The sequence below is a fragment of the Dermacentor silvarum genome, chromosome 1 (assembly GCF_013339745.2).
Source record: "Dermacentor silvarum isolate Dsil-2018 chromosome 1, BIME_Dsil_1.4, whole genome shotgun sequence".
Classification (NCBI taxonomy): domain Eukaryota; kingdom Metazoa; phylum Arthropoda; class Arachnida; order Ixodida; family Ixodidae; genus Dermacentor; species Dermacentor silvarum.
In genome coordinates, this window is record NC_051154.1 from 196,161,000 (window position 1) to 196,182,636 (window position 21,637).

At 47.1% G+C, this 21,637-nt stretch overlaps 3 protein-coding genes across 18 annotated transcripts in view; 1 reads left to right on the forward strand and 2 right to left on the reverse strand.

Annotated features, from left to right (window-relative positions):
• The window catches only part of LOC119436607 (nose resistant to fluoxetine protein 6-like), a 211,581-nt gene that overhangs the window by 114,405 nt on the left and 75,539 nt on the right, over window positions 1-21,637 (forward strand). The window lies entirely within an intron of this gene.
• Window positions 1-21,637, reverse strand: part of LOC125941562 (uncharacterized) — a 138,288-nt gene that overhangs the window by 16,271 nt on the left and 100,380 nt on the right. The window lies entirely within an intron of this gene.
• The window catches only part of LOC119436609 (helicase SKI2W-like), a 285,769-nt gene continuing 266,027 nt past the window's right edge, over window positions 1,896-21,637 (reverse strand). For all 3 annotated transcript variants that reach the window (XM_049659019.1, XM_049659011.1, XM_049659021.1), the window contains one exon: window positions 1,896-5,748. The gene's annotated coding sequence lies outside the window, so the exon portion shown is untranslated. The remainder of the gene's footprint in view (window positions 5,749-21,637) is intronic.

Sequence of the window (21,637 nt, forward strand, 5' to 3'; positions counted from 1 at the left end):
GTGAGGTTCCGTATAGATAAAATCTTCGCCGCACGCCGCGTGCGGGGACGCACGCTGTCACGGAGAGCGAACGCACTCAATCTTCCGCGTGCAAGCAAGGAAGCGGGAAGCGAGCGCCGGAGGGAGCGGGGGGGGGGGGGGGGGCGCATTTCTACTCTGCCAACAACCGCGCTCGTCGCTCGCTCGCAACGTCTCTTATCTCCACACGGCTCTGAACTTTATGCGCTGTGCATTCGCCGCTCAGTTTCCGTTGAAGCGATAGACCACACGTACCTTCGCCCGCTGCGGCGTATATGCGCTTGCTGCCAGCGTTTTGACAGTCGTTGTCTGCAGTCATTCAGTGTGATCTATTCATGTTTGTTTGTGCGCGCTCACACCACAGTTAGTAATAGTAGGGCCACATTTTCCAACGCACGCTACACATGCAATGCTGCCCAGATCGGCAGTGCAGCGCTATAGGTGTGTCCCTTCGCACGCGCTGCACACGGGAAGCGCTTCTCATCAACACCACCGTTTCACACGCGCCTTCTCATGGTCATCGAGTCTCTCTTCAAGTCGGTCTACTTACGCCGCAGCACACCTGCTTACTTAATCAGCTCATGTTTACTACAATTCATATTGCTACCAAAGCCGCTCACCTTACTTCGTATGACATTGCTGTGTTGCTATCGCATTCATTGCTTCGCCCTTAGGCCGAAACTGTGACATTTTTTTGAAATGGACCTAATTTGAAAAGAGGTATAAAGAGCACAATGTTGACTTATCATTCTCCCTCAACTTATTGGTTCCTCCTAGCTGTGGCAGCGCCAGTAGTGATGCCTTGCCTACAGCTTATTTCTTTTTTTTTCTTCTTCTTCTTTTTACAGTGCACTTAAAGTAACCTCTAAGGTTGGCGTCTGACAAAGGTGCCTGAGAGCAACAAAGGAGTTGTTACTCGACGACCAGGACACATTAAGAATCACTGCTTCCTTTTTATTTTTTATAAAATCTGTAAGGGTGCACAAACTTTTCCCGCAAGTAATTACTGGTGTGGACACTTGCCCAATCACTTACCGTATTTTCTCGAATCTAACGCGCACCTTTTTTCCGGTAACACAGGTACAAAATTGCATGCGTATTAGACTCGAGTAGGACCCTAAGTCTGCGTTACCATATAGCCGTTGGCATTCCAAATGACCGCCTCGCACGTGCGTCGAGCCTAGCTACTCTAGCCTAGCTGTTGTTGCTTGGTCCATGTGCTGCAGTACACATGCTTAGTCATTAGTCTACCGTCTTTGTTCCCGTTTTCTACGCCTTCTCTATCAGCATGAAGTGCCGAGTTCATCATGATGCCACATTTAAAAGGAAAGTGATCATGTTTGCGGAGACGGACGGAAATCGGGCCGCTTCACGAACGTTCGGAGAATCTGAAACTTGCGTGCAAGACTGGCGCAAACAGAAGGAGAGGATTTTCGCCAGCAAAGCAACGCGGTAGACTTTCAGTGGACCGAAGCAGGACGTATTCTGCGACGATCCACTTCGGCGATATGATATCGCGTTGGCCCTATCTTGAAAGCGTTCTGCGACGGGGAAAGTCCGTCGTGCGCTGTGTTTTCGCCACTTATAGGTCGCGCTGAACCGAGAGGCATGCTAGCACAAAGGTAAATTCACTTGCCGCGCTTCGTCACTCCAGCACGTTTTGACAGCTCGTTTCCGCGGACAACGAGCGAGATGGGTTCATGTGTGCTTGTGCGCGCATGACACCGTGCTTGTTAATTTATTTAGTAAGCGAATGTTTCCAAGTTTATACGGCCAATAAAACTGCTATCTTTACTTCGTATAGCGGTCTACTAATTTGCTATCGCATTCGATACTTCGCCTTTCGTGCGAAACTGCGACTTTTTTTATCCATCGCAACTTCAGTGCATCGGGAGTAAATCTATTTTTCCAAATGAGAGAAAGTTGTATTTCTGTTTGAAAGCATGAGGTGCGCGGTACTGTAAAGGATGTTTTTTTTGGGGGGGGGGGGCACAGAAAACGGGTGCGCATTACAATCGAGGGCACGTTAGAATCGAGTAAATACGGTATGTCTGCAGGCCGTCACACTGGCTGTAGTGTCATCGCTGGCGTGGCATAAGGCAGAAAAAAAAAAAAGATTGGGGAGCCTCGAAAGACATGGGAGAGAGCAAGTGACCTAAATGTGAAATTGTAGGCTCCTTGTTGCACGTGGCACAATGATATTTTCCTCGCATGTCCACGGCAGCATTGTAGACAAATCAGGAACATTTTCTTACCATGTTCAAACAGTTTTTCAATGCTTCAATTTTTAACTCAAGAGTTGAAGAAAACAAAAGAGGAGAGAATGGAAGGTGGGCTGGTAAAACAACAAAAGCACAAAAAGTACTATCTTGAGCTACCACACTAGGCAATCATGTGAGTATGCGTGTCCGACTCAGTACGCCAGCTGCTACTTCCACCAATTAAAAGCTTCTCCTCACATGCTTACCTTGTGTCGCCCTTTGTGCTCTTTCTGCTGTTGTGCTATTTCTGTTGTCATCTTAATCTTTTTTTTCTTTTTTTTTATGCACCACACATGCATCAATAAATTTAAATCTCCTCTTTTTTTTTCGTTTATGCACTTCATCATACAAGACAACATTTCTGACAAACCCTGTCACCTGCTTTCTCATGACAAGCTTACTGTACGTACTGTTTTCCTGCAAACTCCCTCCAATTACAGTAGAACCTCATTGATACGATCCCTTTCGTACGATTTCCTGGTGCCAATGTTCACGATTGAGAACACAAAAAAATGACACAACACAGTTACGCTTCTTTTTTACGTGTTAATATGTTCCTGGAAAGCACAATCTTTCACCACCAACGTTCAGCACATCACCAAACTACGATTGTATGATACGCTACATCCTATGTGAACAAGAAAAGGCATGAGGCATGCACGATCGAGAGCAGTAGACACCAGCCACAGTAGCTTCCCCACAGTACTCGCCGGCCCATGTTGCATTAAAATGCCGCCATGCACTCAGCTTCCTCTTCCAATACCAGCAAATCTTTTCACAGGTTGTTGCACATCGCATTCACAGCTATACATCATTGCTATAAGCACCTTCACCTATCTGTTTGAGAGCGCATGTGGGGTGGTGCTGTTGAAAGCATTCTGCATGCTTTTAAAAGGCAATACCTCAATCGCATCACCGTACCCTGCTGCAGGTGGCATAAAGTGAGCGTCATGTTTTGCTTTGCCAGCATTATATTTCGGCGGCGCCCACTAGCTCGATTTCATTTTGGTTTTCTGTTGCCGTCTTAGAAAACTACGCAATAGGAAAATGACAAAGCACGTCTCGGGCTGCTTGGGCCTTACCAGCTTGGTGCATGTCGGAGTCTCATGGTGCTATGATTCGCTGACGCTTTGCATTACGTAGATGTCAACTACAGTTAAATCAGCCAAGTGTTTAGTGACTTTGGCTCATATGTCTTCCCAGTTAGTACGCCATTTCTCTTTTTTTTTTTCACGACGTTTCAAATAATTCTATTGCATTTATTCCTGTTTACTTCTTACTTTTCCTGAATATAATCTTTCATATTATGACAATTAGAATAAATTAGATAAATCAATAGCAACAATTGAACAGTAAATGTATGCATTTCATAATGACAATGCTTCTGGTGTCGTAGCATTCCATTGTGTTGCCCAAATGACTACTACACATAAAAACGTGTACACCGCTCTAACAACCTAATGCCTAAAATACACAATGCAAAATACAGAATACATTGTGCACACCTGACATTAGCCATACATCCTTAGTCTATCTGGGGCACAAAACAGCGGCTGCTAACAACTTATGAACTGCATGTAAGGAAAGATAGTCACAGTCCAGGCTTACGTGTAAATTACATGCATTCCACCCAGACAGTGGTTCAAAATAACACAGTAAGCGGTATGTGGTGTACAAAGTACTGGGGCTCATAAAAGAGGAGGGATGCAAGCAAAGTCCATTTACTTTCTCTTCTATCCTTCTTGCTTCCACTTTTTACACTTTAAACACTGGTATCATGTTTTATACACAGTCAACTAGCTCTACTCAATAATTCTATTGGAAGCAAAACTGAATGAAAAGCATCAAGAGTTCCAAGCAAAATATTTTGATTATACACCAAACCAGAATGTTGAAATTTACTCGAAGTCTAACAAGTGACATCAGCATGAGTAGTTTCCATTTCAGCTTAAATAAAAGGCAGGTAGGGATATTCTGGCTAAATGTGTCACTTCTTAATATGTCACCTTAATAAGACCTTAACTAAATAGCAAAAACATTATTGTGGCCCTGCACAAAGCCTCTCTCAAAACACATGGTTACTAATGGCTAAAACTGATTTGCCAGTCAACATAAAACACAACACAGCTTACACTGATCACAAATACTAGGTGCACATAAGAGACATCCAGCACTAAGTATGTGTTGCTTGAGCAGTATCTTTTTAGCAAGATCAGTTACTGAACAAACAAGGAAATCCCTTGAGCATTGCCACAATATATAAATAGCCAGAGCATCAAGGAAATTCTGCATGTGCCTGTAAAGCTTGCACAAAGTGAAAGTTTCCTTCTGCAATGCTTAGAAAGTGACTTATGCCCATATATACTACAATGGTACTCTGTTGGATGGCACAATCACTTCTCATTACCAGTCCATTACAAAAAGAAGACAGATGAAAAATATTGGTGCACACCTCTAAAAATGGAACAGCAAGAAACTTCAAGAACAGCACAACCTGCTTTTGGCACTTGTCAAGCTTATTTGCCAAATTTTACACAGTGCCCATACTCCACTTTCCAATCACTTTGCCTGGCTCAGAGCCACTTAAATGATTAGTGGCAAGATTCTTGGCATAAATACGGATCTTAAAAATATGTGAGACATTAACCAGGTCTGAACAGCTGGCTTAGCAAAGCCAATCAACAAATGCAAGAGCTACTTTTTGCTCTATCACAGTTCTTTGCATAAAGAAAATAGGGTGTAGAGATGTACAAAATTAAGGGCCGTGGAGAAAAACAACCAGTACCCTCTGGATCTGTGCAAGAAGCCACATTCCTACAAAAGCAAAGAACTTAAAGTAAATAACTGATACTCAGCTTCTCCAAGTACTTCAAATAAAATTATCACGAGAAAAGCACTAAAATCAACCAGCCTAAGCAGCAAAAAAAATTGTTTAAATACCTTGCAGCTATCAGAGCTAAACTGTGATTCATGTTGGTACAGCAAATGTGCCACGTACATGCCCAAATAGACACAGCTGATGAAAAAAAAAGCTTAAAATAAAAAAAGCCACTGGCAGTGCTAAGTCCACGTACACAGAAGCCATTGGCCCTCAGAGCCAATTGTCTACTAGCCTAAGCAGCAACACCATGCAGCTTAGCAGAACTAAACTCTGATCCAGGTTGGTACAGCAAACGTGCCATGTGCATACCTAAATAGTCACAGAATCAGATAAAAAAAGAAAAGCCACTGCAGTTCACAGTCCGCTTATGCAGGAGTCAAATAATTGGCAAAAGGCTCGTAGACACTGTACATCACACACCAGTGCAAGTTAATCCTTCCCATTTTGTGCTTACTGATTGCAGACACTGAGGTGCAAACATTGGTAGGTCTCGAGACAGATGCCTCATGCTGATCAGCCACATGTACTCTGCTGCACTGACGGCCATAACAGATGGGTCACTTTGCTGTCATGCGCACCAATGGCCATCTGTAGAAAGAATGAATCTAGTGAGTTGAAGATTACCATGCTGCAGCATCACTCATGTATGGTATTCAGGCAGAGCTCCATGCCAGTTATTGAGCAGCATTGTGCCATCTAAATGCACTATAAACTAAAAAAATTATTCAGCAACAGTGTCATAGACTTAAAGTTGGCACAGCTTATCAAAATGATATGACATATAAAAAGCAGATAAAAGAAAAATACAGAGGAAACCAAAGATCCCTAAACTCAACAAACATAGACAGTCCACAGCATAGCCGCATGGGTACTGTCATCTTCAGGCATGTGACTGCACTACTATCGCCTGCCTTTTGGTCTCCTTTCTCCATAGCAGATGACACACTGGATTCATTTCTCAAAAGTGCTCTTTTCTCTTTCTGAATGAATTATTAGTTTGTCCGAGATGCAATAGTTTTGACAGAATAGGCAATTGAAATGTTAGTGCCGTTGGTAATTAAACTAGGATCTTATTTTGGCCTAATAGTGCATCATTAACCTTTTGTGTGTCTTGCATCCTGGCTGTTTCTGTCCACCATGTGCCAGAGGTTTCTCCTAAGAACGTCAAGTTCAGTTTTTCCAAGTAACAGATTAGCAGGCTTAAGATTCATATGGAATTCAGTGACGATATGTTGCTGAACTTTCTACAAAGTTTCCTGACCCAAATATTCAAATAAAAATAAATTATTATGATAATTACTGATTCGGACCCTTCGTTGCTATCATTGTCACTTGAACACACCTCACAATCAATATCGGTATCTTTTGAGTCAGAGTTCACAAGAAGGCCAAACTTCCCATTATTCAAAAATCGAGGGAGCAGTGGAAATTATGACACGGTTTTACTCGGGCATGGACAAATTGTGCACAGGCACCCACGTAAATAGAGCGTTGACTTGGGCATGGCACTTAAAGGATTAACACCCCATGTCAGCACATGTGTGTCCTTCGATGAAATTATGCCCAATCACCCACATGCTTATTTTTCTTGAACATTCTTGCAACAGCTGATAGTTCTCACCAAACCAGTATGGAGTAATCCATGGTGAGCACACGAACTGTTGATAATTTTGTCTTCATTGCCTTTCCCTCCTTCACCTTCTCTCTCTCTCTCTCTCTTTCTCTAGAGAGAGGTGAAGGAGGGACAGCCTCTAAGAGAGAGAGGTTGTACACCATGCAAAGCACTTTCCAAAAAAGCATGCTTTAACAACGAGGATGCACATTTTTAGGTTGCCGAAACAACACTTCGCTCAACTTCCGACAAAATTTTTTTATTGCTAAGGCGTGCAGCCACTTCGCATCAAATTGTGCTATCATCCTCATGCTATTTTTAAAAACGATGATATTAAAAAACAAGAACTAACATTTAATTTACAAATTGATGCATTTATACAGCCTATGTTGCTGACCTAGTTGCTACATGATTTGGAAAAACGATAGCACGAAAAACGGTCCCAAACAAAAACAAGACAGTGCGCTGTCTTGTTTATGAATCCATAGTGAACAACGCAACCAATCATGGCCCACCCTTTGCAGATACATTCTGCGCATGTGCGAGAGATGTATTTTCCAACCACAATATCCCCGTCTACAGACTAGCAGAACAATGTATTCTTGCCATTGAAAAGCTTCACCTTTATCAATCCAAGCCCTACTACTACCGTATCCTCTAGGTTTCAGCGATGGTAAAAGCCACTTGAACCACAACAATACATTTCCTCTTGGCAGCTAGGTGTGGGGTCAGGAACCATGAGGACAAGAAATTTTCCCAGAAACCCTAAAGCCTTTAAGCTTACGCTCCTCCCCTTGAGAGACCACACTTGGAAGGATGAATGGAGTCCGTGAAGAAGAGCTATAATATCCCCGTTGGGATTGTCAATATGTATGAAATAAATAAATAAAACACGCCAAACAGTTGGGCAAGACAGCAAACTTGGGATTTTTGCAAATGGTGTATGAAAATGTGCCATTTATACGTTTTTCGAGCACGGAAAAAGGACTCGCATTTCCTTCATTCATTACTTGACACAGAAAAAGTAAGACAGGAAGGCACTGGAAAGAAAGGCAAACAGCAAGAAGAGACCTGTTGCAGAACAGGTAACACCAGAGATAAGCGTTGTTTTCCAACCAGATCTTCAAGTGAGTGGTTTGGCCATGGCTACGTACGGAATAGGGCGGGCACTATTTTGCAAGTTGCCTATTATCGCTTCCAGCGTGGAGGGTATGCTATATTCTTCTACGTTTAAAATACAGGAACAAACCTTTGCGCTAGAACTTCGATAGTATCATACCGATGCAAGTGTCACTCACTTTCAGTGACCTGCCATCCAACTGGCTTGAAGAGATGTTCGGAGGGAACTTGCGATCATGGTATTGTAGTCCTCATCACATGACACATATCATTATTTGATCACACTCGTGAATCGATGAGGCAGATAGACCGAAGCAAGGCTGCTTTCTGTGTTAGAAGCCTTTGTCAAAATTACGGCATCTGTAGTTCACAGTAAAATAAAGGCTAGCAGCTCTGGGAGATTTGAAAGTGCCTTATTTTTTGACACCCGGCTGTTCTGAAGACTGCAAGACATTTTGTTAGGATGAGCTCTCAGCAGCAAGCAGCACGTGTTATGACGGGGTAGGTGAACATCAGCTAGGCAACTCACTATGGTCGTCTGGTGTAGAGGGATCGGGCAGTGATGTGATGCTCTTCGTATATCCATAATTTTTCACCACCTTCATTCTTGGTGCCTTTCATGCTCATCCCTCCCCTCCTCATATCCATCACTCCACTCCCCTCCTTAAAACTGTTTTCCGTCAGTCACTGTTGCAATCTTCAACATTCACCATGTTGTTGAATGGCGCCGGCGGTTCCTAACATTCCTATATTTCTGTTAACTTTTTCGAGGCGGCGCCGCTGTGTGGACATCAAGGCCATTCATCCACCTCCCCTCCAACCTGTTTATTGTGGCTGTTTCTTAGCTTCCCTGGCCCTGTAGCCCCGTCCTTGACATATTTTGCAGCACACAAATGAGCATTCTGTAGGTTTTTCGTTCATGTCCCATTTTTTGCACTGTTTTCATTCTTAACGATGTGTACAAACTAGCCAAGTAACTAGCTCTCCTCAAGTTTATTTATAAAATGGAAGTCAGAGACAGGGGGGGGGGGGGGCAAAAAAGGGTGGTGGTGCTTATTATGCGTTTCATAGGCAAGCAAGTCGAAATATATTCTGAATGCATTTCTTCCGAGCAGCGTGGTCGACGATTCAGTCTAGTACCAGAGATGAGAAGCTCTTAGACGAAGTGAAGGCCTGGTGGGGAGCAACAATGCACCCAAGTTTTAAGCACGTGCTTGTCTCATCCTTTTTGTCGCCTTTCTGATCACACCTCAAATATGCTTGCAAGCAGCACATATTTCTGCAAGCCGTAAGGTCAGGCGGCACATATATTATCCACGGATGATCTCGTCAGTGGTGCACTTTGTGGGCGCAACTGGTGACAGGCACAAAGTAAGGGCTGGTCATTATCTAGAGAATGATAAAGTCATCATTCTTTCAACAAACAAAAATGTGTGGTTGCTTCAGACAGCTTTTTGCATGCTTGTCGATTTTCACTTCAATAAATTTTTAAAGCTAAGTTTTCTTTACCTCTTCCTTCGACTTTTCTACTGCTGCTGCTGCAGCTGCTGTAGCTGTCTTGCACACCACATCGTGAGGTGGTTCAGAGCGTGTATGCACATGACAGGAGCGTAGCAGAGAGGAAAGGCGACGAGAGAAACCCATTTGGGCCTTTACATCACGTCGCCACAATGCCCTCTGGAGCTCCCTGGGCGTTACAACAATAACGCCTTAACGACTGTAATTATCCGTGACCCCCACAAAAGCATTGCAGAAACTGCAACGCTTACCTTTCTACTATCATGCTACAAGCCAGAGGGGAAGTATATAGAATGGTAGAGAGGAGGAAGGGAGAGGAGAGAGAGAATGGATAGAACCGACGCAGTCACGAAATGACAGCCTTGCCACTCTTCGCTCGCAGCTTCCATATATGTGGGGAGCACGGGAGAGGGAAAAGTCGACATAAGAAGGCAAGGAAACTCTACTACTGGACACAACAGCGGTTGCAGAAAAACTGTATAAATTTATGTTCGAAGTACAGTACGGTACGTTTCTGCTATTTTTGAAAAAATAAACACTGTCCAAATTTTTCAAGCATACAACTGATGCAGGACGAGCAGAGGCAAAGCCGCATTAAAACACCACAGCATCTAGGCAACACTACGGAAGCGGCCGTATGTCAAATCAACATACGGCCGCTGCGGTAGCTCAGCAGCTATGGCATTGCTTGAGGTCACGTGTTCAATCCCGACATGGCAGCCATATTTCAATGGGGGCGAAATCCAAAACGCTCGTGTACTTAGATTTAGGTGCACACTAAAGAACCCCAGGGGGTAAGTCCACCACTACAGTGTGCCTCATAATACGAATGTGGTTTTGGCACGCACAGCCCCATAATTAAAGTTAATTAAGTTTAACACTTCTGCCACAATGCAATGTGACGTGTGAGGCAATGACAATTCTTACCTTCTCGGAGGTTATGAACAATGGCGCACAAAAATGCCTTAACTAAACACGTCTCGCTATGTGTTCTGTGTACTATGCAGACAAACAGCAGTGGTGCATGCAAGGAGGAGGAGGAGGAGGAAAGAGAAAAGCAGAAGGCAGGGAGGTTAACCAGAATAACGTCCGGTTGGCTACCCTACACTGGGGGAATGGGAAAGGGGAACACAAAGATGACAAGGAGAGAGAGGAGGGAAGGAAAGAAGGGAAATTAGCGGTGATTTCACTGACGCATGTGTTATTGCACTAATAGTCACAGGTGTTGACACAAGCCCGTCGTCCTCAAGAAACACAAAAGTGCCTTCACCGCTTTATGGGCCGACGAGTAATGGGGGCGGTGTTCCAGCAGCACCTGCACCGAAAGTGTCTGATTGTCCAGTTTTTTTTTATTGCGTCAGCAAGTTCTTGTCTTTCTGGGGTATATCGTGGACAGTGGCACAGCAGGTGGTCGATAGTTTCGTCAGTGCCGCAGACCTCGCATGCTGCACTGTCGGTCACTCCAATTAATGTAGAGTATGCCTTTGTGAAGGCAACTCCTAACCAAAGGCGACAGAGAAGCGAAGCTTCACGTCGAGGAAGTCCGAATGGAGGTCGGAGTTGCAGTGAGGGGTTTAATCGATGCAGTCGTGTAAGTCTGGCGAGTTCCACTCGGTCAGTGAGAGACTGCGTGCCAGGTGTCGAAGCTGCCTTGCGGCGTCTGTCCTCGAAAACGGAATTGGAACGCTGTGCTCTTCTTGGTGTGATGTGCGAGCAGTGTTATCTGCGGAATCATTGCCACTGATTCCACAATGACAAGGTACCCATTGAAAGACAACCTCGTGGCCTTTTTGTTGGACGCGATGGTGAAGTTTCACGGTTTCGTATGTCAGCTGTTCATGACATCCGCGTCGCAGAACTGACTGCATGCACTGTAATGCCGGTTTTGAGTCAGAAAACACAGCCCATTTTCTAGGTCTTTCAGAATCAATGAATTCCAGTGCACGACGCAGAGCCATTAGTTCTGCCGCCGCTGAGGTCATGACAAGCGATGTCTTGAACTGCAGTGTTATTCCTCGCGTTGGTATAACCACTGCACCACCAGAACTGGACGCCGTAGTCGATCCATCGGTATAGATGTGCACGTGGTTTGTGTACTTTTCATGCAAGAGGAGTAAGCTCAGTTGCTTTAGAGCAGGGGCCGGTAGATCTGACTTCTTCTGTAGTCCTGGAATCGTTATATGTACTTGTGGACGGTTCAAACACCACGGAGGAAACACTGGCTTGGCCGCAGGCGCGTACCCTGAAGTAAACGATGCACAATGTGCACTGACAGTAGCGCTAAATGTCGAGCAGGTCCTTTCAGCAGTGAGGCTCGCCAGGTGGTGGGAAGGGGTCCTAGCATAGTGTCCGAGATGCATACGCATTGTCTCAATGGTAATGTGCATCGTGATTGGGTAATCCTGGGCAATGGCAATGGTTTCAGCCGTTGACGCACTGCGTGGTAAGCCAAGACATATCTTAAGGGCTTGGGCTTGAATGCTCTGAATCGTACACAGGTTAGTCTCGCAGGTGTTGGATATTGCAGGCAGGCTGTACCACAGGAATCCAACGAACAACAACATATACAGCTGTAACATACTGTGTACGGAAACTCCACAACTTTTTCCTGCAAGGAACCTGAACAGGTGACAGATAGCAGTCAGCCGCTTTTTCACGTAATTCACGTGCGGAATCCAAGACAGGTCTCTGTCAATTACGACTCCCAAGAACCTGTGACTTCTGCTGTATGGTATAAGTTGTCCGTTAATTGATATGCCGTAAGCAGGGGTGCGATCGCGCAAACAGCTCGCTTTTCCATTCCTTCGCTTGCTCTCTTTGAACTGATCAGAATTGTGATTGCGTCAGCGGCCGTCAGAGACAGCAGGGCGGTACCGCAGATTTCCCAATTTGTGATGTAGCAGTCAAACTGAACGTGCGGAAAGCGAGCTGTTTGCGTGATCGCAGCCCAGACATTGGCTTCCTGGTGAATGCCACCATTGCGCATTTTCCACGTTAAATTTCAAGTCCTTGTTGACGAAGGTAGCAAGATGTCATTGTGGCTGCCTTCTGAAGCCGAGCGCGAAGCTGAAGTCGTGTTACACCTGATGCCCAAATGCAGATGTCGTCCGCATAGATGGAAAGTCGTACGGTACTTGGCAGGTTGTCAACTAATCCAATGAGGGTTAGATTGAAAAGCGTCGGACTAAGCACTCCGCCTTGAGGCACTCCTCGGCTACCGTAATGCTTGGATGTCGGGCCATTTTCTGTGTGCACGTAGACTGATCTCTGTAAGTAGCTGCACACCCACGTACAGTATAGACCACTTATAACGTAACCGCTTATAGTGCAGGACCGGATATAGTGCGATCTTTTCAGACTCTCGTTAATTTTCCCATAGCACTCCATGTATACACGTATCGCTTATAGTGCAGTTGTGGGAAACGAAATACCGGTTATGGTGCGGCTGCCTGGGAGTACGGAAGTCAGCGAAGACGGCGAACGCTCCCCTCAAACGGGCGCCCCAAGGAGTGCTCGAGGAAGAAAGAGAGACGAAGTGGAGGAGAAGGGCACGTGGTGCGAACGAACAGCCAGTGAGGCTGAAACCAAAATCTTAAGTGCGAGTCGTGAAATATCACGGCGCACATAGTGAGTGAGGGCCACGAAACTGCCAACGCTCGCTTCACGATAACGGCAGTAAACGAAACTTCAGGGAGCGGGCGGCGCCGGCACGGCACGGCGAAGGGCGCACGCGGAGACCGTGGAATGTGAGGTAGGAGGGTGGCAGGGAAGCGGATTTCGCCTCGGCAATTCTGCCGCTTCGGTGGCTCCCCTCGCCCTCCCTCGTAGCTCCCTCACTTTCGACTGTCACCGTGCGCGCCCGCCGCCGTGCAGGCGCCGCCACTCCAGCGGCCCGGCGCCAGCTTCCCGAAGTTTCGTTTTCTGCCATTATCGGGAAGCGGGCGTTTGCCAGCGTGTGTAGTTTCGTTGGCCGGCCTGGGACAGCACCGCTGCTTCCCTCTGCACCGTAGCCGCAGCGTGCAAGGCCAACACGTGACTAGAAAGTAGAGGAAGCATAAAGGAGAAAGAAGAGTTCACTGCCATTTTCTACGCGTGGCTGAGACGTCGGCACATACACGCATGTTCCGGCGCAACGCAGAATCGGCGACCTTGCCATTTGAGAGAGGGTGTAATTTCCGCCGCGTTTTTTTTTTCTTACTTTTTTTTTGTTTGTTTTGTTTTGTTCGCGCGCAACATTGAGGGGTCTCTCCTAAGCTTTTACTCTATGGCGGTGCCGGAGCAATGCCGGTCGGAGGCGCCACCGCGTGATTTGGTTTGAATTAATGAGATTCGACTGTAAATTGAATGCAAACGTTTTAGCCGCATTCCTTGACTGTCGCATACGCGTGGCGGCTCGGTGCACATGTTTTGCATATGTGCGGGCCTTGAAAATTGTTGCTTTGGTTATAGTGCGGTACTGCTTATAGCGCGTATATTCATGACTCCGGCGACTTACATTATAAGCGGTCTACACTGTATATATCTTACCACCAAGTCCTACTACTTCTAACGTGCCAAGGAAACGTTTAACATCAACTCACCACTCTCGTATTGCACTAAACGTTGAAGAAATCAAACGTTCGCCATCAACATCACTGCTAATTATCGTCAATTGAAGCAAACATCACAGAAAGCTTCGCTTACATTTATACCCACAGTACATGGGAACTGTGTAATTTTTTTCTCTCTCTCTGTTCCCATAATCACTATGTGCCCGTCATAGGCATGTTGCGCATGGGGGGAGCAGTGATGCGGACGAACTTGTGTGTTCACTTCAAGAAAGCCTCAACACCGGCCGTGAACTAAGCTATGGCCCCCCAAATTTCTGGAATCTTACTAGATACAATATCCCGTCGGCTTGCACCTCTTGAAATGGGCTCTCTTCATTGTCTGCTCAGCCTATTCATGCCCACTAGCAGGTGTGTCCCCTGCATGGGAGGTGAAATGTCTGAGTAAATTGCCCTAATATTCACTATTGTAAATACTATAATTATTTTAAATAGGCCCTCTGTATTTTTTTAGCTCCCCACTCTATACTTTCTCCAATTCTGTTCCCCCTCTTCATAGCACCATCCCCCTTTCGGGCCAATGTTCAGGTGTCATCCATCGCCAGTGCATCCAGCCAAAATTATCTTTCTTCCCTCCAACAAGCACAAATGTAGTTGCTTTTTTCCACAATCAGACGCAAGCTGACGCGGACCCATAGTAAGCCGCAACTATCGCCTATTTGTTCTTGGCGCGACGGCGAAGACGTTTTGTGCATGTGCATGGAGAGGGGACTGCCCCCATGACACCTCCCCCCTCCTAATGGACCTTATCTTGCTCTTGACTTGCCTTCCCGTTCAACCTTTCCCATTCAAACTGTGTCGCACTTTCTGAGCCCACCACCTGAAACTTTCTGCTCTGTGGGAAAGGTGAGAAGGGGGGAGGGGGGATTCGACCCTCCAAACCCCCCCCCCCACCCTGGCTACACCAATGACTACAATTGCCTCTCTTGAATGTTCAGAAGCTAGACTGATAATTCCTTGACATTTATTAGCATCAAGTAGAGTGAAAGCCATGTGTGCATGACGATGTGCCCACTACGTTATGCTATTGCTTCATTAGATTATTGGTCAACGAATTTCCCATTTGAAAAAAAAGGAAATGTTAAAAGTAATTCAAATCTTGCACCAAAGCACTCTGCCATTTTGTTCTTCGATGAAATTGCAGTTGGCTGAGGGTTTCTTTTTTCATCAAGATTTATGTGCTCGGAACAAAGTTTGTTGACAGTAAAACATCACCTGTGTTTATACAGCTAGGAAGATGTTTCTGGTTTATCGTCATGACTGCTGGCACAGTCCATCAAACTTCGGTGCATGTGTGAGCTCTTACTGATCATCTCCATCTGCTACTGCTAATTAATTGAAATGTGCATTACAATAACCAAAATCTTTGTTCACAATAAACACAGCAGTGTAGTGATGAGAGTTGTGGGGTCTCACACATGCTCTTGGGACAAAGGAACGACAACACAGTAGTGCAAACAATCAAAAAGGCATTTATTGCACCTTTCATACACTAATGCACACTAGCCGAATTACAACCAATAGAACATTCACATGGGCGCGCGACAAATCAAGGAAGTCCGACTCACTGCGACCCGATAGCGAGCGAATACGTTCGCCCCATGCTATGACACCATCGCCTAGTCGTTCACGTGTACAGTCACGCGAACGGTGGCGCGCTCGAACGATCCGTGTTCGTCCATACCGGTGTCCTGCTCTTAGCCTCGCGAGACGGTCGCGCAAAGCGGGCCGGCGCACACGCGAAGCGTTCGTGCATGTTGGTCGCCGATCCCAAGCCAAAGAGGAAGCGCCCTCGACCTTGCTCTCCCAAGTCACTCCGCCGTTCGGTGGCGTTAGCATCGCGACACTCGCGCCATCTCTCGCAATGCGCCGCAACCACCACGACCGCCGCTGGCACTTAGCCACGCGGTGAAGCCGGATTACAGGGGACGCGTGAGAGTCGCGCATCCCCACATCCCCCCAACCTTAAATCACTACACATACTCCGGCGAAAAATGTCACACGGTCTATCAACGCGCGCGTCGCGACCAAAAGTTAGTACATGCGACAGTGGCCGCGCCGAGAAAATGTCCACACGTTATCCACAACATGCGAGCCGACATTGTCTCTGGGGTTCACCCAGGCGCGGATCCAGGGGGGATGTCCGGATGTCCTGACCCCCCCCCTCAGATTTCTGCATCGCCCCCTCGCTGACAGGGGGATGGCCCTGTCGCAAAAAAAATATGGCCACCAGCATTCTTCAAAAGTATTTTTCGCGAGTACCAGTGATATCAGCCATGTAGAAGTAAAGCTAGCTCGCTCACAAGCTTAGTTGTATTCCGTCAGGGTGTGGTGTCGCGAAGTTGCCGTAGTTATTTTTTCTCATGAACACCTTGGACCTCCTGGCGTCGGTGGTGCCTTACTCGTCCCGTCGGTGGCGTCTAATGAACGAGGGGATGTCCCTTTTGCCAAGCACGCCGATGTGCGCGCGAGCGCCTTCACGCCTGATCAACTTAGTTGCCCCTTGGGGTGTCATCGGTTGCCTCATTGGCTGTCATCGGTTCCGCGACCAACCTGCCTAATGAAAGAGATCACTTGTTGAAGTGTTCATATACAAGGTTTGTCCGAAAAGTAATGTCAGTGATTATATTGTGAAGCGACTATACGTCGCACCGCGCCAAGACCAGTTGGGATTGGTGGAGGGGGAAGTTAGCTTACGCACGCGCGGTCGCTTAGTCGTCTGCGACCATCTGGAGAGTAAGGACAAGGTTATTCGTCAACTGATTTTAATTTACCGTGCAAGCCGTAATGCAGCGCTCGTTGGAACAAAGGATTGCCATCGAGTTTTGTGTGAAACTCGGCAAGTCTGCAGTGGAAACTTTTCCTATGATAAAGTCAGCTTTTGGTGATAATTGTTTGTCAGAACGTCAAGTTTACCAGAGGCACAAGGTCTTTTAGACGGTTGTGAAGAGGTCAACGATGAAGCCCACGCTGTACCGCCATCAACGACCATCATCGACGAAAATGTGACGCACGCGAGAGATCTTTTGTACTCAGACCCTCGTTTGAGTGTCCGTTTAGTGGCACAGACAGTAAACATTCCAAAAACTACCGTTCACGAGATTTTGACGAATAATTTTCAGATGCGAAAAGTGTGCGCGAAGATCTTGCACAAAATTTTAATGGACGACGAACAATCGAGCCGAGTTGAAACGTGCCAGGAGGTTTGGGACTTGTGCGAAAGAGACCCCCACGTTTCGGACAATGTCATCACAGGTGACAAGACTTGGGTGTTTGAATACGACCCCGAAACAACAAGGCAAAGTGGCAAGTGGCACAGCTCAGCGTCCCCTCGCCCCTAGAAGGCCAGAATTAGCAAGTGCAAAGGTCAAGACCATGCTGATTGTGTTCTTTGACATCAGTGGCCTTGTCCACCATGAGTTTGTACCCCATGGCACAACCGTGAACGCCAAATTCTACGTGAAAGTGCTCAAGCGACTCAAACGAAAGATTCATTGCACCCGGCCTGATATCGGGGGCGATTGGAAACTTCAACATGACAACACACCATGCAGCCTGCATGCACCGCCTTCCTCGTGACCCGCTTCCTGGCCGATTGAAAGATGCCAACGGTTCCCCAGCCGCCCTACAGTCCTGACGTGGCTCTCCCAGGCTCCTTCTTTCTGCGCTTGAAAATTCCCATGAAAGGACATCATTTCGCGACAGTTGGAAAGTCGAAGAGACTTGCACCAAGATTCTAAAGGACATTCCTAAGGAGGCCTACCGTGACGTCTTCGATGGTTGGAAATCTCGCTAGAAGCAATGTAACGATGCAGGAGGAGCCTATTTTGAAACATTTTATTGTGTTGTACCGATCTGATCAATAATTTCTTTTTAATCGACTCACTGACATTACTTTTCGGACAAACCCTGTATAATTAATAACAACTAACAACTAAACTAAGAACTACGCATCGGCAACTTTTTTAACTGTAGCCCTCATTGTGATCACAGTTACACGTTGACAATATCCAGTACGAGCACAGTACCGTTCGTACGCTACAACTTTTTCATTGTAACTTCGCAGTTTTATTGCCGTACATTAAGCATAGTAGGGTCAAAGCCGCTGGATCCGTTTATCTGAGTGGGCGGTCTCGCGGAGCGGGGTGAAGTCTCGAGCAGTGGCTGCGAAGTCGGGGAGCGTGACGTCAGCGGCCAACGCCAGCGCGCGGGCCAAGGATGGCGTCGCCTGGTTAGAGAAACGGGAGCGGATGCGCGCCTTGTGTAAAAGGATGGCCTCACGTGGGAAACAAAACATGAAGACGCTGGCTCGCGCTCTCGGCTACTACATCACATCGTTCTTGTAGGTGGCGTCGTGAATCTTCATACACGATGATTCGCATATCGTAAACAACGAGCGTAGTGGTTGCCGCTTTCCTCCAAAGCAAAGGCAGGTGTCTCAGCCGAACACAAAGAATCTCCTTAAGGAAAACAAGGTGTCCCAACAGAACTCCAAAGACGGACCCATGCTTACGCATTATAACAAACCTGCAACAGATCATCCCAAATTTTATTTTAAAAAACAATACAAGCTAGATATACCGGGTGTTCAAAATTAAGCATTATGGTTTTCTTAAAATTAGGCACTCGGAGACACGTGAAGACCACCTGCGCAAATAAGTTATGTGGCCAGGGGGACACAAAGTGAGATGATAATAATCGCTGTCAGCAGCCGAATTAACTAAAATTGAATAACTAACTTTTTATTGACTGCAGTAACAAACACGACTGCCTTTAAGTTTTCAATACAAACATGCCCACTTACTGCAGTCAACAAAAAATAATTGTTCAATTTTGGTTAATTGGGCTGCTCACAGCGATTATTATCATCTCACTTTGTGCCCCCCTGGCTACATAACTTATTTGCACAGGTGGTCTTCGCGTGCCTCCCAGTGCCTAATTTAAGAAAAGCGCAAAGCTTAGTTTTGTACACCCTGTATTATCAGGCACAGCCGCCAAGCACATGGCTGTATTGGGTAACGTCCTTTACCTAGAAGCTCGGAGAAACCGATATCTGGCTTCGCTACAGGTCTTCTTCCTCTTTCTGGGGTTTAACGTGCCAAAACCAGTTCTGATCATGAGGCACGCCGTAGTGGAAGGCTCCGGATTAATTCTGACCACCTGGGGTTCTTTAACGTGCACTACAACGCAAGCACACGGGCGTTTTTGCCTTTCGCCTCCATCGAAATGCGACCGCCGCGGCCAGAATTCTATCCCGTGATCTCGTGCTCAGCAGCGCAACGCCTGAGCTGACTGAGCCACCACGGTGGGCTACAGGTGTTGCTCTAGACGTATAGAACGTGGGTTTTTCAAGAGCAGAAACGGTTAATTTCGGTAAATAAGAAAGGCTACTATCATCATCATCATTGACAGAAGCTGACCCCCCCGTCAGAAAAAACCTAGATCCGCCCCTGCGTTCACCGCTGGCGCCCGTTGATCACAGGACTCCGGAAACGGCGACGCAGAAGTCGGCAAGAGCAAGCGTCGCTCGCGCCGACGCGCCCTGCTGACGAGAGCCACAGTAGCCCGTGGTGACTGCCGGCTCTTTTCCCAGCCGCCGAGGGTAGCGAGCCGGACACAGGCGGCTGCCGAAGTTGCTGCGCCGAATTGGCCACAGGCCAAAGCCTGGGGTAGCTCGATTGCAGTCCGGGGCAGCAGCGCAGACGATGTGCAGGTGACAGCAAACCAGGGGTGACTCCGCTCATGCTGCGTACATTCAACGCACTCGACAAACACTAAAGTAGTGCAAGGGAGAGGAATTCTGCATACGCATCGCCCACGTGGTACGATGTTCAATTCCGACGGCAAAATTTCGGGTGGCATTTCAGATGCTAAGTTCACGTGAACAAAGCTTACTTTCTTGAGTCGAACGAGTAATTTCAATTCGTGCCAGGCGGACTAATGAGGGAAGCAATGTGCGACACCTCAACACCACGGTCCACCAGGTTGTGTCCCTCAACGTGCGACAGGCGGCTTTGTAAAGCCTTAGGACTAATGCGTCGCTACTTTGACAACAACCGGCATCCAAAAAAAAAAAAAAACATCACCCAAAATGGGTACAACAGGCAGCCGCGAGGAGACGTTTGCTCTGTGAGGTGGTCCTACCCCGCTCAGTGCACACAGCATCCGAGTTGAGGGCGCCCACCGTCCCAGACGGTGTCGGAGCACCCGGTGCCAGGCCGCAATACCAGTCAGCCCGTAGCGGCACATATGGCCCGCGGCCACCCGGCTCCCTGAGCCGCGACTTCCGAAGTCAAAGAGATAGAAGAAGCTATTTACATAATAAATTCGGACCACCCACGAGGCTTCCGTACTCACTCGCTTCAGGCTTGCCAATGCTCCGCGGGCGCTAGGCCTCGCTCTCCCAGGATGCAGACCACATGGCTCTCGTACCGACGAGTGTACAGTACTTCAAGAAAACACTCGTGAAAAGGCTTAGCATGTTAAAGTTCAAACACGCTACAGCAACCGTCGCCTCTCTCAAGAAAGCACGCCGCCGACGCTAGCGATCAAATTCACGCTAGGACTACGCTTCGATTGAAACAAAGGTTGTCTTGAACCGCGCAAAACTGTTAAAATTATCGTCCGATGCCCCAAGAGGTCCACGTTGGGCAGCCAGATGTGGGGTCTCACACATGCTCTTGGGACAAAGGAACGACAACACAGTAGTGCAAACAATCAAAAAGGCATTATTGCACCTTTCATACACTAATGCACACTAGCCGAATTACAACCAATAGAAACATTCACATGGGCGCGCGACAAATCAAGGAAGTCCGACTCACCGCGACCCGATAGCGAGCGAATACGTTCGCCCCATGCTATGACACCATCGCCTAGTCGTTCACGTGTACAGTCACGCGAATGGTGGCGCGCTCGAACGATCCGTGTTCGTCCATACCGGTGTCCTGCTCTTAGCCTCGCGCGACGGTCGCGCAAAGCGGGCCGGCGCACGCGCGAAGCGTTCGTGCATGTTGGGTCGCGATCCCAAGCCAAAGAGGAAGCGCCCTCGACCTTGCTCTCCCAATCACCCCGCCGTTCGGTGGCGTTAGCATCGTGACACTCGCGCCATCTCTCGCAATGCGCCGCAACCACCACGACCGCCGCTGGCACTTAGCCACGCAGTGAAGCCGGATTACAGGAGACGCGTGAGAGTCGCGCATCCCCAGAGTACAAAAGGCCACCCAACTGTCGACAATCATTCATCCTTGCAACTTACTCATAATCCATCTTCGGAGTTAAAAACAATTTCATAATTATACAGTATCTAATTTTTCGCTAGAATTAATCCATTGTGGTGGATAACCACTCTTTCTGCTCTATACAACCATTCATTACAAATGCACCAGCTATAAAGCTGCATCCGCACAAGTTGAACTTGCAAGGCACGCAGAAAAGAGATACTGTGCCACAATGCTGTGCGTGTGGACAGAATGCCATATGTGAAATTGTGAGTTCATGTGTTGTTGCAGATGCGCTTTTAAGCTGGTGCAGTATGTAATAATAGTTTTATCGAGCTATTGTGGTGATTTACCATACATAAGTTCGTCTAGTAAAAATTACTGCTCAATTTTCAAAGTTT